Source organism: Cryptomeria japonica, chromosome 11 (genome assembly GCF_030272615.1).
Source record: "Cryptomeria japonica chromosome 11, Sugi_1.0, whole genome shotgun sequence".
Lineage (NCBI taxonomy): Eukaryota > Viridiplantae > Streptophyta > Pinopsida > Cupressales > Cupressaceae > Cryptomeria > Cryptomeria japonica.
In genome coordinates this window covers 498561866-498577625 of record NC_081415.1, presented here as the reverse complement: position 1 = coordinate 498577625, position 15760 = coordinate 498561866, and positions in this window count along the sequence as shown.

The following is a 15760-nucleotide window of genomic DNA, read 5'->3' as shown; positions in this document are numbered from 1 at the left end:
ACAAATGATTTAATCTTGTTTGTTTATATGCAATCCACACTCAGGTCATCCTGGTTTAATTATACCTTGACACTTGTGCTATCTTGCAAAATAAAAAATCATGAAAATTTTTCTCAGGTTATTATGGTTCAATTAAACCATTATGCTTGTATAAAATTTCAACATATCCTGCAACAAATCAATGCTCAATGTTGATACATACAAAGAAAGCAAACAACATGTGGCTATACAGGGATGACGAATGCAGAATGAGGATGCTCAAAAATAATTAGTTGCATATCATTTTACAATTAGTTGCATATCATATCATACATCTCATTTTCAAGATACATCTCACAGCACCATGCATTATCACATCACATTCATCAAATATCGCATACATCTATCTAAGCATTACATCATCATAGAATAAACTAAAGCATATAGAAAGCATCATCCATAACACATCACATAAAGATCAAAGAAAATGGTGTCATATATATCTCGACAAATGATCAATATACAAAATATGTCATATATGTGCTAAGTACAATACAATGATCAAAATACGATAGAGACAACATCTCTCATGTGTGACTATCTCCTAAGGGAGATGGTCTTGCTGAAGATGTCCCAACACCTGGATCTACAGGTGGATCCTATCTAGGAGGCCCTGTCACGCCTCTGCTCTCTATCCTTGACCCAGTCTCTCGAGATCGACTAGATCTCAACTATGTAAAACTCTGCACTCGATGCTCTCTGGGCACCACATCCTCATAATGTCTCCTATAATACTCTGCCTCCTTGGCTCTCAAAGCTAGCTCTCTCAAGGTGTCTCTCATCGGACCACCTGCTACCGCTCTCTCCAAATCCTCTGCTCGATCCAACCGCTCCAAGGCAATATCCTGCTCTGTGGTCAACTGTGTCTTCTGATGCTATTGTGCCATCATCTGTGTCTGCAACTGTTGCACGGACAACTGCAACTATCTAATCTGTGCATCCTCCGCATGTGTCAGAATCCGCACCTACAAGGGTACCTGTGAAGGAGTACCCCCTATCCCTCTCACTGTCCTCGGTGCTGGTGGAGGTAAAACATCTAACCTCCTCCTCTAGGCTAGTCGTCTGAAATCATCATACCCTCCCACCGCCACTACCACCTCGCCAACCCGCTCCTCCTCTCCAGCTCTGATAGCCAAACCTCCTCTCCCCCTATCCATCACCACCCGCCTCTCTACTCTCTCACCCTGTATCCCTCTGGCACCACCATCTCTACCTCTCTCTCCTCTCCTCCCCCGATCAAGTCTCCCTCGATCCAATCTCCTCCTCTCCCCTCACCGCCCTTGGCCACCTCCTCTACCATCTCCTCCGTCCCCTCCTCCTCCATCCCCCCCTCATCTACCTCCTCATCATCATCAAACGCTGGAATCATCTCAGCTGGATTAGATATCCTAGCCACCGCCTGTACTCCGAAGAGTGCTGCAAACTCATCAGTCATCCCTGCATCCATGATCTTAGGGGCATAATCCCAAATTTGGCTAGCTACATGAAAGAACTCCTCCATTGCCACCTCGCTATCAATTTTCGGTCCCCAATCCAGAATATCCTGTCTCCGTCGAGCATAAAAACATGCTCCTTGTGGCATCCCCTGTTGTTGACCATACTACTGCAGCACCCGGCTATGCAGAAACCTCTGAATCACAAAGGGCGTCCGCCCTATCAAATATCTGGTCATGAAGACATAGGGCATCTCCATCCCATCCTCAGCCCATACCTCACAACCTGTATATGGTCGCCAGACGACCGTATCAATATCATCTAGCACTCTCCTCTAATGCTCTAGTTTTTCGAGCTTACGCTGGATAATTATCCCTTTGTACCCATATGCGTACGCGCATCCAACATGCCTATCTCTATCTGTCAGTGGCCTAACTATGGAGATATGCTCCCACGCCCATACTTGAATCAGTGTCACACCAGCTGATAAACTGTCGTAACCCAGGTACACTACCTCATGCAAATCCTTGTATAAATGGGCCAGCATAGCTGACCCCCATGCAAATCAATGACCTTGCGTCACCATATCCTCCAGTACCAATCCCCATCCCACTGACAGTCCCTTCGACCTATAGTTGGGACATAGAAACCCACCAATGAAACCTGCTAAGACTGATGGCAGAGGAGCGTAATCCAAATCCAAAAACTCTTGCCAGGGGATCTCATACCCACAAATAGTGTCATCCTGAAAAATTTGGCGCAATGCCTCAGTCCCACCCTCCTCCGTCTGCTCGTAGGGTAGCAGTGCACCTACTATAGGAATCCATAGAATCCGGTAGCAATCCTCAGGCGTCACTGGCATCTCGCCTATAGCCAAATGAAAGGTGTTCATATCACTATGCCACCTCTCTGCCAATGTTGTCAATAAACCCCGGTTTACGATAAACCGAGGCATCTCTAACAAAGAGGTTAAACCACATCTATCAATAATGTCTCTGTCTCCCTATGTCAATTTTGGTATCAATGACCATGGTCTCGAAAATCGCTCATGCGATTGTACTACTCCAAGACACTCCTGTCAAAAACAACGCAAGTCCAATATCAGTTTCCTCATGAACACATGGATATCAAAATCAAAATCATCTCAAAAACTTGAAAACTTTGAACAAATCTAAATCAAGTTTCACATCATGTCAATCCATCAAATCATATCAACTTGTAATACAACTCAAGTTTTAAATCATATCAACTTATAATACAACTCAAGTTTCAAATCATATTAGCTTGTAACACAACTCAAGTTCCATATCAGCTTGTAACACAACTCAAGCTCCACAATTCATATCCAACACATTCATATCCAAAACTTGAAAACTTTGAACAAATTTAAATCAAGTTCCACATCATATCAAAATCACATAAAATCTATATCAACTTGAAACATCACAAATCAAATAAAGTTATCTCAGAACTCATATTGGACACACTTATCACATCAATGACAGCAGACACAAAGACTAGCAAAAATACACTTATCCCAGCAGACTTGACATCAACCTACAAACTTTTCTCATTCACAAATCCCACTTTACCAACAAATTTTTCTAAATGCGCTAAATCATACTGTCTATGCGCTCAACTGCTTCTCATGCGCTAACCTGTTTTCTCTATGTGCCACCCGATCAACCCTATGCGCTACCCTTTTCTTCGAATGCGCCCTCTAAAATACCCTACACGCTAAAAAACACCTATGCGCTAATCTACCCACTCCACGTGCTACACACTTAACCCTATGTGCTATCTTGACCTACACATGCGACCCCCTAGAAGCCCTATGCACTAGGTTTACTCTATGTGCTACCCGTTTTGCCCTCTGCACTACCCTATACACCCAGTGCGCTAACCTAATTCGACGCGCTACCCTAACCTAACTATGCACTAGCCTAAAATTTTTAGTCGCTACCCTATTTGCTAAACCCTACACGCTACGAAATTTTTCGTATGCGCTACCCTTTCGACTTGACGCGCTAAAATGTAAAAATCTGCATAAAAATTTCAAAAAATGACCAAAAATGACAAAAATAAAAAATCAAACAGGGGTCAAAAAGGTTGACTTACCAGTGGTCCATACGCGGTAGGCCTCTGATACCTCCGCACGTGCTCGAATCGATGAGTAGAGTACGGAATCGACATGTTGACTTCTCTCCAAATGTCACTATCTCCAAAGTCAACAAGCACAAATGAGACAAAAAGGAATTACTTTTTCTCTTTTACAGGGTAAATCGAAATTAGGGTTCCCCAGAGGAACACGAAAATCGCTCGTGGTGTCTCATGCAAACCTACCCAACATCATTATCGGGAGATGAATCAAATTAATGCATTCCACATAGACCAAAATTTAAAATGCTATTATCCAAATCAAATCAAATTTTCAAAATTTTTGATTCATCTCCTGAGGGGGCATTATCAACATCATTTCTATCAAATCTGGGGCATCGAGTATCAAAACTGGGGCATGACATATCTCAAAATGACATAAAATTGGTCATAACTAAATCATGATGACACATCATTTTCTTTGAATCAACATGTGCACACACGTCACTTCAGAGAGGGGCAAAATGTAGACATATAAAAATGACCATATTCCTAAATGAATATTTTACGTTCATTCCTCTATTTAATTAAATCCAATATAAATCACCCACATTCCTCTATTTAATTAAGTAAATTACTCAATTTATTTAGTTAAATTCACTAGAACCCCATTTTACCATTTAATGGGATAAATCATTTTATTCAATTAAATCTCTTCTCTCCACTTTTAATTAAATTCACATTTAATTAAATAGTTTACCCCAAATTGAATAAATATAATTTATTCAATTTCCCAATTTACAACCAAATTGAAATAAATTAACTTTATTTTAATTAAATTCTATTTTCCTCATCCACTTGCAAAATCCTACATCTCCCACTTGCATACTAAACCCTATTCCTAATTTCATCTAGAATTCATCCAATCCAAATTAATTAACCCTAAACCCATTCATTATCCCTTTTCCCTAAATTTGAGAAGGTCACTTCTCAAATTTGGAGTAAAGTCTTCAAAAGGCATTAAAGCCTTTATCCATTCAACAAGCCAACTTGTTGAAACCCCTCAAATTTGGAAGGACTCTTACAAATTTGTCCCCAAAGTTTGTAAACCATTAATGGTTAACTCAACCTTTTTACATGGTTAGAGACTTTTTGCCTAACTTAACCTCCATCTAACCCAAGGGTTTCATCAAACATGTATTGCTTGACCATGGTTATTCATTTATCCTTTGCACAAGAGTTTACCTCTTGGGTAAAAGCTTTATCCAGTGGGTAACCTTAACCTAACCTTAACCCTTACCCCCTAAGGTAACCATGAGGTCATCTCAAGCATTTAATGCTTCTTACATCTCTTCTCAACTAGCCTTATGATGCCAATTGTCACCATTTCATTGGTGAGAATTGTAAAAATGGATTGATCAACTTTCAAACTTGACCCTTGATTAACTCTTTCAATCTTGGCCATCCATTGCCCTATTTTTGCTATAAATAGAGCTCTCATTTCTCCATTTTAGGATCCATGCAAGCTCTTAGTATCACACTTATGCTCAATTTTAACACATCTAGTCTCTCTTTGCAATAGGAATTAATCTAATAAACATTTTAGGCTACTTCTTTTATCATTAGACTAAATCATATAACTAGTATACCATGTTAGGATAGTATTACTACTAATCTTGTCATTTTATAATCTAGTTTATAGCATTTGAAGAATCACGCATGGATAGGATGCATTCTCATGGTAAAATCAATCAAAAGCAACCCTCATTCTTGCATTTCTCATCCCTAGACCACTTTGCTCAGTGATCTGAGAGAAAAGGCACCGGTTTGAGGGACCTTGTGAGATAGAGAACCATGAAACCAACCTTGGGAAGTTGAGTCATCCTTCATGACTCCATAGTTTGCACCAAGAAGTCCTATGGGTGTGTGGACAAGCCTCTTGGAGCTTCATTTTTCACATTTTGAGTTTCATTGACCCGCTTTTCCCACATACAATAACAACTATATGCTTGGCTCTGAATTGAATAACCAAGAAATATCCCTTCATTGCATCTAGGATTAAACTTTCCAATTGAATCATCTATTTTGATATAGCATTTACTTCCAAAATTTTTGAAATACTTAACAATAGGTGTATGTCCAAACCATAATTCATAAAGGGTCTTACCGGTTTCACCTTTGATGTGAACTCTATTGAATGTGTAGAGTGTTGTACTCACTGCTTCTCTCTGATATATATGAGACAATTTGGCTTCTATCATCATAGATCTTGTTGCATCCAAAATGGTTATGTTCTTTCTTTCCACTACTCCATTCTGTTGAGGAGTCCTAGGTGCAGATAGTTGTCTCCTGCTTTCATTTGTCTCACCATAACTGTCAAATCCATGAGAAGTGAACTCACCACTATGATCTAACCTTAGACATTTGATTTTCAAACCAGTTTCAGTTTCAACCTTTTCTCTAAAGATCTTGAATTTCTCAAAAGCTTCAGACTTCTCCCTAAGAAAAGTCACCCACATTATCCTAGAATAGTCATCAATAATCAGCATGAAATACCTATCACCTTGAAAGCTTATAGTCCTTGTTGGACCACATAAGTCAGTGTGAATCAAATCAAGTACATCATTAGATTTATCATGTATTCTCTTAAAATAATTTCTAACTTGCTTTCCCAATTGACATTTCCTACATATCGGATTATGAGGCTTCATAGTCTTAGGTATATCTCTAACTATCTTAGTTGATCTGATCTTAACAATACAATCAAAATTAACACGACACAACCTTTTATGCCATAACCAACTCTCATCAATATGAGCAATCAAACATGTCTTACTATTAGTGTTCAAGTGAAAGATATTACCTCCAGTCTGAATACCAGTTGCAGTCTCCAAACTAGTCTTGTTAATGATTTTGCATTTTCTATCTTTAAACTGAATTTGAAAACCCTTATCAACCAATTGACCAACACTCAAAAGATTATGCTTTAAACCTTCTACATAATAGACATTATCATTATTATGCTTGCCATCCAGAGAAAAAATACCTCTACCTCTGATCATACATGCTTTGTCATCTCCAAATCTGACTTGACCACCATTGTATTCTTGCAAGGACAAAAATTTCCCTTTTTCTCCAGACATATGATGTGAGCATCCACTATTAATTACCCATTTATCCTTATCTTCAACTTTTGTTGCCAGGGCCTTTTCTTCATTTTTGATATCTAGTTCTGGTTCATCTTCCTTCAAAGCATAGAATGCCCATTCCTTTCCATTGCCGGATCCACTAGCAGAGTCTTCTGTCGATTTATCCCCAAAGTCATCAGTTACTCCTTCCTCATCTTCTATGTAGAAGTGTTTACTTTTCTTGAATCTATATATGTTTCGATTAGGCTTAAAAGGCTTAAAAGATTTCTTAACTCTTTCCTCAAACCTTGCATTCCTTTCAGGACATCTAGATGCAAAATGACCAATCTTATTACATGAAAAACATTTAAAAGGTGTTTTTCCTTCATACTTACTTCCTGGAGGTCCTTTAGGTACTCTTCTAGCAAATAAGGCTTCAAGTTGCTCAACTTCTTCATCTTCTTTCCTCATGTCCTCCAATTATTTTGCATATAAGACTTTCTAATCACTTTTGCTGGTATATAATGATGCAAGAAAAGTAGGTTCAAACTTTACAGCTCCAGAAGATCCAAATTCTTCAAGCTCAAAAGTAGATAATTTACCAATCAGAATGCCTATGTTAACTGAAGAGTTTGCCATTATTCTCAACTCATTAATTGCAGTCACCTTCATCTTGTAAGCCGATGGAAGGGCTCTCAAGAATTTGGAAACTATTTCATCTTCACTTATAAATCCTCCACAACATTGTATTCCCATAACAATCTCATTTACTCTTTTCATAGATACAACAATTGTTTCATTATCTTCCATTTTCAAGTTTTCATATCTTACTCGGTAACCATAAAGTTTAGCAATTTTGACAGTAGGATCACCTTCATTCAAAGTTTGCAATTTTTCCCACATAACCTTAGCCAATGATTTATCAGTCAATCACATGACTTGTTGATTAGTGAGTGCACACAAGAGGGCTTCTCTAGCTCTTCAATCATTCTCAATGTTTTTATCCAAGTCTGCAGGAGGAGGATTGCTAGTGTCGGATCATAAGGTGTGTATCCTTTATCAGTGATCTCCCAAATATACTTACCAAGACATATAATATGTGTCTCCATTCAAATTTTCCATATCCTATAATTTGTTTCATCAAGCTTAGGGATTTCTCTTCTAAAAATAGTTGCCGATGTATTAGAAGTGTTAGCTGCCATAGGATCTACCTCAAGCGGTTAAGCTTCTGCAAAAGAGGACCAAATCTCTGATATCAATTGTTAGGATAATCGGTGAACAATTGAGAGGGATGGGGTGAATAAGTTGTTAACAAATTATAACATTTAATCCACAATACAACTTCAAACTGGAGTGCATAAGTATTCAAATACCAATAAACCAGAAACAGATGCTAGTAGACATAGATACCGGTAAACAATGCAAAGCAAGCATACCACATAACACCATGATTTGTACGTGGAAAACCTGGAAAGGGAAAAACCATGATGGGAAGCCTACCCACAGTTAGATGATAATTCTGCATAAAGTATATGATACAATGAGGGGCTTGCACATGCAGGAAGGAACATTGCCTAGAGTGTACTGCTCATTACAAAAGAGTCTCACTGACTATAGAGGTTAAAACCACCTCAAGATATTTGGACAACAATCCAATAGAGTGAACTGCCAGAGATAGCATCTACCATGCCCGATTACAGTCTCGGTTAAGCTCAATACCGGAGGCCTTTGACCTCTTCCTTAATCCAAATTCAATCCTCAATAAATGACCTGATCCTTTGCATAAGATATTACAATTTTTGACCACGATACCCATTCCACACACATGCCATGATCTACAATGATATCTTACAATCATTTATACCAACATTAAGACCTAAACCAACTAGGTCGACCACCTAAAAGATATTACAATAAGATCATTTCATAAATCCATATTACAATGATATGCCATGTTGTCTTAAGACCAAATTAACAATAACAAATCCCTAAAACATCCCAAAACATCCTGGTAACGTGTAGAGTACACGTTATTATGATACTGGTCCATAACCTAGATAGGTACTGGACCAATTCTCTATCCACCATGCCAAAGCAATGTCTTTAGACGGTTGAAGCACGACCAAAGAACATCTTCAACATCCTGAAATCCATCTAGAAGTCGCACCAACACCACTTATGCATCCTGCCAAGATTCCTCACTGAAAGCTCTGTTGGTAAATCCTTAAACTAGTGTTGGTAAGGGTTTACCATAATGTATGATAGAATCCAATTACAAAGTCAATACTAGCTGACCAAAACATGCTCATGGAGCATATAACACATGAAATCAAACATACTTCACTGATCCAAACATGTCAAAAGTGTCCAACAAATAATCTCTTCTGATTGTAACACTAGATCTTCTACTGGTAACCAAACCATGTCTGCTAGTAACCAACCATATCAGCTAGTGTTGACATCAATGACAAAATATCAATGCAACACATAATCAATTCATCCATAATGCCAACAAAAATTACATCTGATAAACACATATGCACAATAAGATAGAAGTATGATATCTACATCAAATCCACTGAGCCGACCATGTCAAAGTGAAGTGGCTAGAAGATGCACGAAGCCTAACCAAGCAGAAAAAAAAGGACCAATAACCTCGATGTAAGAAGGCAACTACCACCCAACCATATGGAACCCAAAGGACCATCCCGTATGCTAGGATTTATACATAAGGCCCTCAAGCACACAAACCAAGGATAAACAAAACATGGTCTAAACAAAATTTCACCGGTTAAGTCACAATCAAGAAACACAAAGATAAAAATCGAAAAAAAAATAATCCAAATGGGGATACTCTAGAGGTTGCAAAAATAGAGGTAGGACACTAGTGCTCACAAGGGGAGAGTGTCATCACATAGTTTGATATGGGTTATCCTGGCAGGTCTCCATAGGCCCCGACCCCCATCTTGGGTAATCCTGGCAGCCTCTCTTGACCCCCGGCCCACATTCAAGTCTCATGTAGAACCAATATACCTTTCAAGAGGGCAAGGCAGTTGATCATGCCATTCCAGGCCTTCCACACCTCATCTTGAGACTAAACGAGCACTCAAGCCATGATCGGGGCATCCATTATCTTGTTTAATGTGTTTAAAACCCAAACCCCCCCCCCCCCCCCCCGCTCATTAATTAGGTTATTACTTATTAATGAAACTTCCAATGGGTTATCTTGGCAGTCACTTTGGGCCTCGACCCCCACTTGGAAGCCACTCCCCCTTATGACACAAACATACTCAAAAACAATCATCACTAAATAAATCATCATAAAATAATCTCGTGGGTCTCATAAAAAGATCGGAAGTGCCATAGACCAAATAATGAGATCCAACCAAATCTAGAATTACATCGCATCTCAACCACATTAGCATCATATACAAAATCTTCCATCAAAGAGCTCAACATAGCTCAATCCCAAAAGGAGAATAATCATATAATATCAAGAGACTAATAAACCATCACAAACTTCCATAATTAAAGCCCAAAAGAAATCTGAACATAATATCACTAACAAAAGAAACTGAGCTCAAAGACCAACCTCTAAACTCCCAAAAAGACAACCAAAATTCGTTCACATAAAGAAGGTCAAAATACATGATGCAACCAAATGACAAAAACCCTCCAAATCACTAGGACAAAAGAAACACACGAATAAAGTCACCTTAGGCTTACCAAACACATGTGATTATAGTAAATTATTTGAATCTATTAAAATTCATTAAATTTACATTTCACAATTAAAGAACTTTACCACATGATTAATTAATTATACGAATAAATGCAATATTCCTAGGTGTAGTAAAATACATAACCCAACCTTCTAACACATAGTCAAGCAAATTTTCACTTTCTGAAAATCTCACAAATGGAAAGAACAATAATCGATCAAATCAATATATATGTATATCTATTCACTAGGTAACTAACCCCAAAGAAATTAACCAATTATATAATCAAATAAAATAATTAACCAATTTAATGGATCAAGTAGAAAAATAATTTAATATTACAAATTCAATAATTCAACCGTTGACAAATACATTTAATAATAATTTAATTGTTGGCAAATAAAACTTTTTGCAGGGTGAATTCAATTAATTGCAGGGCGGTCTAATAACAGAAGGGCCAATTTCATATAACATAAAGACACATGCATTAAATTGAGGGCATGGGAAAACCCATCCCACATTGTGGGTGGAGGCTCAGCCTCCTTCCCACACAATAAGGATGGGGGATCTCACCTCCTCCCCACGCAACGGATGGTGGAGGCTTACCTCCTCCCCACACAGCCATGGGTGGAGGCTTGCCTCTCCCCACGTTGTTGTGGGTGGAGGCTTACCTCCCCACACTACGTGGTGGAGGGCTACAAGAAAATAAAAAGCATAGCGCCCAGTCAAAATAATATAAATAGATTTAAACCGCAGAAGAATATGTAAATACATTAAATAATTATAATTAAATTAATGTGGTTTAGATATATGAATTCTCTTATTATAGAGGGAATCAAGTATATGCCTTCCTTTCTGATGTTGTATTCTCTAGACTAGCTTATTACATTGGATAATGTGTTGCCTTAATCTTGAATAGTATAACGATGCGCTTGTGTTATTATTTATTAACTTTCATTGTTATTATTTATTAAGTTTTCATTATTATATTTATTATATAACTTAATGTTTTTTATTTTAAATAATAGCTTAATCTATTATATATTCAAGCTTATATTATAATTTAATTATTTAAACATTAATATTAATTTGATGATTAATTAATATGGTAAAACTATCCAACACATAAATATATTATATATATAATTTAATTTTAAAACTAAGTAATTAAATTAAATTAACACAGATTAAGTAAAACCTTATAACAAAAATGTATAATTAAAAACTACTAAAACACATTAACAAATAAAATCAAAATACAACACAAAGACATACTCACATGCAACATACCCAGGGTTATCATATTTTGCCTATGTGGCATTCCGATCGGATGGACACAAAATAGGATATATTGCTCTAGTGTCGAGCAAAGGCTAAGGTTGGATAACATGCCTTATGCTACCCCCCACAACTTCCATCGAGATTATTTAGGCACGATCACAACATCACATCTCGCTCACAAATGAGTGACGTGACATCGTCCCATTAACCCCCATAAAATCATAAAAGAAATATAACATATAGTTATTATCGAACATCATATTCCAAGATAGTAAATCACACCAACTAAATAACTTGTAATCATAAATGAGCCAACATAAAATCCTAACATCATGATCTTGTCCTAAATATATCATCATATTAACATCATAAAATATCTCATTCAAGAGGAATTCAATCATCAACAAGGAAATCAGAAGCACACACAAGATTCATTAGTATCTGACATAACTATCATAAGAATTATTCCTAGAGGGGCATTACATCTCCGCCCTAGGGTTTGAATTACTCTTGGAAGTCACAAGGCTAAGACAGGAAAAGAAGAACACGTTAGTCATAATACTTATTAAATAATATTAAATACAATACACATATTCAATCTACTAACGGATAGGTATGATCATCCAATTCAACTATCTTAATCTAATTATTTCCTTTCTTTTCTAATTCAAGTAAGGTACTATTCAACAAAGTTTCCTTAAATTGCTATTAATACTATTTGATTACCCAACATGCCTAAATCCAATCTCTGCGGTGTTCTCCCTTAAAACACTATCAGAGGTTCAAGGAAACAAGATAGAAATTGTCAAGATAAACATTAAATAATGAAAAATTTAGTCAGGATTTCGACAACCAACAACACCAAAACACGACAATGTCATAAATGAAACGAAAAGAAAAGAGAATTTAGTGGTCATTTTTCTTCTAAGAAATTGGAAAGGAATAATACTAGCCCCATAATCACAAAACATAATTCAAAAGTAAGTCAAAATATTCACTATCACAACAAAAATATTAAAATGAGGTGACCACTATCAGCCTCATCATAGGGAGTAACCGCTACACAACACCCAAGATCACACATCCTAAGTGTGTTAGAGAATGTATAATAGACACCTTAGGAAATTGAGTTAACTACATATATTTTAAATTAATGAAATCACTTACCACATACCTTGAAACGTGTAAATCCTACATGATACAACAAAGAGGTCTAATATCCTAACTAAAAGGTGAGTTCAATACAAACAATCCTTTTCTACATTTATGATTCTCAAGGGTAGGTACTAAGTAATTCTGATCAGTACAAATAATTCATTAATTAACATCCTTATAAATTATATCTAGATATGAGTGCAAAGAGGAGAGAGATAAATGCCTTCAATTTACTATGTAAAGGCACACAATAACTTCCAGGCATGTTCTCATTATTTGTACTAAGTCAAGTTACATTTATAACAGAAGTGCATTGTTATACTATTCAAGATTAAGGCAATACATTATCCTATGTAATAAGCTAGTCTAGAGAATACAACATCAGATAGGAAGGCATATACAATTCCCTCTATAATAAGAGAAAACACATGATATAGTCAATTAGGATCTTCAATAAGAAAGATCAGAGGAGAGAGAGAAGGTCCTACACATCAATCCAAGCATAATTCCAGAAAAACAAACACACACTAGAAAGACCATATACACCACACCAAACTAAGGGCACAACCTTAACTAGAGATCTTAGTGTTTGCAACACTATCTTTGATACCAGCTGTAACGCCCCGCCAAGAAACCCTAGATGAATCAACTAACATTCCCAAATAAGGGTGAAAATGTATATTTTTTTAAACATTAAGTAAGCATTCCACAGCCATAAAAGGATAATATTAATGCCCAACATAAATATGAACATAATAGCACTAACAAAAGAAACTGAGCTCAAAGACTACCCTCTAACCCCACAAAAGACAACCAAAATTCATTCACATAAAGAAGGTCAAAATACATGATGCAAAATGACAAAAACCCTCCAAATAACAACAAGAGAAAAAGAAACACACGGATAGAGTCACCTTAGGCTTACCAAACACATTTGATTATAGTCAATTATTTGAATCTATTATAATTCATTAAATTTACATTTCACAATTAAAGAACTTTACCACATGATTAATTAATTATATGAATAAATACAATATTCCTAGGTGTACTAAAATACATAACCCAACCTTCTAACACACAATCAAGTATATTTTCACTTTCCAAAAATATCACAAATGGAAAGAACAATAATCGATCAAATCAGTATATATGTATATCTATTCACTAAGTAACTAACCCCAAAGAAATTATTCAATTATATAATCAAATAAAATAATTAACTAATTTAATTGATCAAGCAACAAAATAATTTAATATTACAAATTTAATAATTCAATCGTTGGCAAATACATTTAATAATAACTTTATTGTTGGCAAATAAACCTTTTTGCAGGATGAATTCAATTAATTGTAGGGTGGTCTAATAACAAAAAGGCCAATTTCATATAACATAAAGACACATGCATTAAACCGAGGGCGTGGGAAAACCCACCCCACACTATGGGTAGAGGCTCAACCTCCTTCCCACGCAGCGTGAGTGGGGGAGCTCACCTCCTCCCCACACTATTGTGGGTGGAGGCTTACCTCCTCCCCATGCAATCATGGGTGGAGGCTTACCTCTCCACACAACCATGGGTGGAGGCTTACCTCCCCACACTATTTGGTGGAGGGGGAAGCCCTCCATCCACAACAACAAGAAAATAAAGAACACAACACCTAGTCAAAATAATATAAATAGATTTAAACCACAGAAGAATATGTAAATACATTAAATAATTTTAATTAAATTAAAACAAGAAACCAAATAAATTATCACAACATATATATTATGAGGAAATTCAAATAAATTTTAAGAACAATAAAAAGATAATTAAAACAGACATAGATCAACAAAAAAAAACATAATCCATAGAAATGATAAACATCCAGAATCAATTCATACACATTGAAAACAAATTTGATCGAAAACCATAGAAATTCATTCAAATTATTGAATGGATTCATGCATGGGAATCTGCATTATGAATATTCTATAATCTGATTACAAATATATTTGTAACCAACTCACTCGAAATTCTAAATCCATAAAGCAGAGATGACTCATTTGAAAACAAGAACAATGGAAAATGAAACCCTACCTCAAAATTGCATCCAGAAATTGAAGATTGAGGATGTACAAAACTCTAATTGAGCTTCACACTAAATCTGTCCAAAATACGGCAGCACCCCAGTATGCAAAATCCACATTCAAATCCTGCAACCAAAAGCTTTCCCAAAATCTAATTTCCATACTTTGTGAATGTTTCCCCAAAACCTCGAAAAAACATGAAGAGGAAAAAGATCCCTCTTCCCGAAAACCCAAAAAAAAATGAAAAAGAGAAAGTTCCCTTCTCTGCAAATTTTCCAGATTGATGAAAGTTTCTTCCAAATTCCCATGTCGACAAGAGGAAACTTTCTTTTCCTATTATTACTTCAATTAAATAACTTCCAATTTAGATTTCCATTTTTAATTTCCATTATATTTATTTATTAACTTTTCATTATTATATTTATTATATAACTTAATCTTTTATATTTTAAATAATAACTTAATCTATTAAATATTCAAGCTTATATTATAATTTAATTATTTAAACATTAATATTAATTTGATGATTAATTAATATGGTAAAACTATCCAACGTACACACACACATATATAATTTAATTTTAAAACACTCATACTTAAGTAATTGAATTAAATTAACACAAATTAAGTAAAACCTTATAATAAAAAACTATAATTAAAAACTACTAAAACACAATAACAAATAAAACCAAAATACAACACAAACACATACTCGCACGCAACATACCTAGGGTTATTGGATTTTATGTATGTGGCATTCCGATCGGGTGGACACAAGACAAGATATATTGCTCTAGTGCTGAGCAAAGGCTAAGGTTTGAGAACAGGCATTA